Raw genomic sequence first — 4183 nt, 5'->3', positions numbered from 1 at the left:
AAAGTGGAGGAACATCTCCAGAATCCTGTCTGATGCTCTTCACTGTCTGATTCCTTTAGAAATGAGTTTATCAGCTCCATCTGAAAGTGGAGGAACATCTCCAGAATCCTGTCTGATGCTCTTCACTGTCTGATTCCTTTAGAAATGAGTTTGTGTTCCAGTCTCTTCATGTTAAATCTGATCTGATGGTCCTTTAGCAGGACAGAAGCGAGGGCTGTAGGTATTGATACTCTGTGAATTGCAGGGCTGATCTGATATCTTGTTTATGTGAAGTACATTGGGTGTGAGAGTCTGATTGCAGACGTACGTGGTTAATATAAAGCTCAGTGCAGATCACAGTCGGTACGTTTAGTTACCTTCATTACACTCAACTCAACACAGATAATAACACACACTGATAAATGGATTTTTTTTATATGAATAGCTAAAATTACATTTGAAATATATATTTTTCCACATGGGTAGAGCCGGTCTGAAGATTTGGTGATTCACCTGCTTAAACACACCTGATTTAACTCATCTGTGTCTCTCCAGCTTTACTGGGTGTGTTTGAGTAGGGGATTGTTTGTGCACACTGGAAGTACACTCTTAAAATGATGATTCTTCAAGGGTTCTTTAGTAAAGGCAATGGTTCTATACAGAACCATGAACACTCAAGGAACGCTTTGCGTGATTAAAATGTTCTTTACATTGTTAACGGCTCACCCAGATTGATGGAGGGAGTGTTTTCTATGGTTGTGTATAGAAGCTTTTAGAAAATGGTTCTATGAAGCCCCATGAGCGTCGCCAATGGAGACAGTGGCAAGGAAAAACTCCCTAAGAGCAAGAAACACTGAGAGGAACCAAGACTCAGAAGGAGAACCCATCCTCCTCTGGCCCACAGCGGATAGCAGCGACCATGTTAATGCAGTGATGGCTGGGGAACATTCATAAACTTTGGTAACAGGGAAACTGAGGGTTCGTCACTTGTGCTTGTGTCTGGTTTGAAGCAGAACCTTCTTTGTGGTAGATTTGGAAATTGGAACGTTTACGAGGAGCGCTGGAACGCATCATTAGCGCACAATAGACTATACAGACAGCGAGGCTGAGCCTTCTGGGCCTGTAATCCAAACTCCTCCACCGCTCTGCCCGTCTCCGGTGTGCGCTCAGATGAAGCTCCAGTTAAAAAAGGTGCTCCGGAGCGTTTAATGAGCTTTGAGGAATAAATAAATACACGTCTGGAGAGCAGCCAGAGAGGGGGGTGGCTGGTGGAACTGCGAGAAGGTGATTCCCTCATCTGGGGCTCATCAGAGGCAGCTTTGTCTGGGGTCTGGAGCTCCGGGTCACCACCTTTCATCACAATTTACTCTGCGCTCTCCGCCCCGGCTCGCCTTACCCATCTCCTGCCAGGGCATTCCCAAACACGCTTAGGACAACAGCTCCAAATCAAATTGTTTGCACTTCTGTCGTTTAGATAAGACGTGTGTGTCAAGGGAGGTGAAAGAGGTTCAGTGCTGAAGTGTTTACACTGACAGAACTCAGGACAGTCTGTGTGACCCTGGTCAAATTACATGTTTTATTAAAGTGAAACTGAGTTAATACATCTGCAGGGAACACACTCAAACTTTGTAAATTTTAAAGCACAATTTTTATTTATTTAAATTTGTTTTACGTGTAATTTTTGTTCTTTTTTCCCTCCAATATGATATTTTCAGTAAACGGTTATTGTACATTAAAATGTTTTCTGTACAGAATGTGTTTATTTGCTTATTTACACCTGGAATATTAAAATTGATATACATTTGCATACCATGCACATAAGCTGCTCCTGCCTAAAGGCATTTGAATCAAATTTATTTATGTTTATGGCCTGTCCAGTGTTTAATAAAAGAGTATTTGCCTGAACCACTATGTTTCCCGTGCTTTCTTTTTCAGTGGTGCCACACTGGTGTCAGAATTGGGAAAGTGCCGCCCCCCCAACAGAGTGGAAAGGCAGAGCCTGGTGGGAGGACGGTTAAAGAGGCAGCAGCAAGAATCCACCAGTAAAGGACCGTGGCTGCACTGGCCACAGCCTCTTCAGCATTGCTTGGGATGAGCTGGTGCTGGTAGGAGAGATTTTAAATGTTGTTAAAAAGTTGTATTTAGATAATATTGGATAAAAGCAGACAGACAGTTTGTAAACACCTGAAAGCATTGCATTGAATGATGGGTGTGTAAATGATCTATGTTGACTTTTAACTTGAGTGACGTGTGCTAAATATGCAAATATGTGCTTTCGTATGAAGCTCCAGACACAACTAAGAGTTTGCTGACCATATGTGGCTCACTGTCAGAGGTGGACAAAGAACACAAACCCTGTACTGGAGTTAAAGTCGAGACCCCCAAGGTAAAATATTCCTCCAGTAAAAGTAGAAGTTCCTCCCTTTAGACCTCCACTTGAGTAAAAGTACTAAAGTATTTCCCTTCAAATGTACTTAAGTATAAAGTAAAAGTACTAAAAGAGGAATTCTGGCTCTGATGTCCTGTTATCATTTTTATAACCAGACTGGCTTCATGAACTCATTTCAGGTGAAAGTCCTCCAGCGTCTCTCTTGGTAAACCAGTCTTTTAATAGAACGTCATTAATTAGTGACGCTGACGTCTATTAAAATGATCAGAAGCACAAAACACTGAAGGTAAACAGTTTCCATCAGGGAGAACCGAGTGGCTCTGAAATCACTTTTTACACACAAGCAAAGTTTCAGTTTCAGATTTATTTACAACTTAGTTCCAAGTTTAAGTTGAATAAAAACTGGCTTTAAACTCAGGATCACAGATGAGCTCCTTTACTATGTTGATCTGTAGGCGTCTGTTCATAAACATAAACCAGCCCAAACTCATTTACTATAAAATGAAATGGTGTTTGTAGAAATTCAGAAAAAAGCCGCGTCAGTCTCGACTGCATATGTGGACATATTTCTATATTGAGCTCTATTTACACAAAGTTAGGTTAGTTCATCATTTATGTTGAACAGACTCTCCCAAAGTTTTACGCTGCTGCGCTGACGTTGAACCGCGTGCTGCACTGGGTCGGTATGACCAACAGGTCAAAACCAGCTCTAAACAAAGTGACCGCTGGGCCCTGATTGGTGCTCTGGCTTTGCGCTTCTTTCGTTTTGACATGTGACGTTTTTATACACACAGAAACCAAAAGGAATGACAGATTTCTCAAAATGTAGGAGGAAAAAGTCGGATATTAGACTCTGAAATGTAGTGGAGTGAAAGGAGAAAGTCGCCCAGAGCGGAGAAACTTCAGTACAGATACACCAAAAATACTAAAGTACAGAAACTAATTACATATACTCAGGTACTCAGTTACTGTCCACCACTGCTCACTGTTAAGAGGAAGTTGTTCAGAACTCATTATATTTGACAGTAAACAGTTTCATGTTCAAACGGTCAGTCACAATCAAGCTCTTCCTCAGAACATGAGCTCAGTGGAAGCCGTTTCAGATCAGAGTGAAAGTGTGACGGTGCGGTTAAAATGTGAAGCAGGAGCTCCAGCTGTGAGAGCGGAGCAGAGAACAAACAGCTGTTCAGGATCTCTGGCTGCGCTCGGACTCCTAATAGATTTATATTCCATTCTCAGGCACGCTGGCGCAGTCCGGTCAATAGCACGGCAGAGTCTGATCTCTCCGCTGATCAGTACCGAGGGCTTTATGGCTCTAAACATCAACAGAGGCGTCATTATCATTACCTTTACAATAATCATTTTTATTTATATGGCACATTTAAAATGCAGCCCAGGATGCTTTAAATGCCAATATATAAAAAAAGGTAAACAACAACACTTAAGAAAGATTTAAAGTGAATATAGACAATTATATACATTTATATTTAATATTTATGGTAAAGTAAATCGTAAGTAAAATCTAATTTTAAAAAAATTCAAGAAAAACTGTTAACAGTAATGAAACAACTAAAATCTGTTCATTTATTTATTGATATATAATTAATATATATACAATTTTATATTTGATTTAATAATATTTTTAAATATATTAAACTATTTGTTATTAAAACTGTAACACATGTTAATCCAGAGCTAAATGAAAAGCCAGGCTTTGAATGATTGTGCAGTTGGTAGATTCCTGTTCTAAACAACAGGCTCCGTGTTCCTGATTAGTGACGGAAGTTCCTTTCATGTCCAGTTGAACTGATTCAC

This window comes from Pygocentrus nattereri, chromosome 1, assembly GCF_015220715.1.
Source record: "Pygocentrus nattereri isolate fPygNat1 chromosome 1, fPygNat1.pri, whole genome shotgun sequence".
In the NCBI taxonomy this organism is placed as follows: Eukaryota; Metazoa; Chordata; class Actinopteri; order Characiformes; family Serrasalmidae; genus Pygocentrus; species Pygocentrus nattereri.
This window is presented reverse-complemented; position numbering follows the sequence as displayed.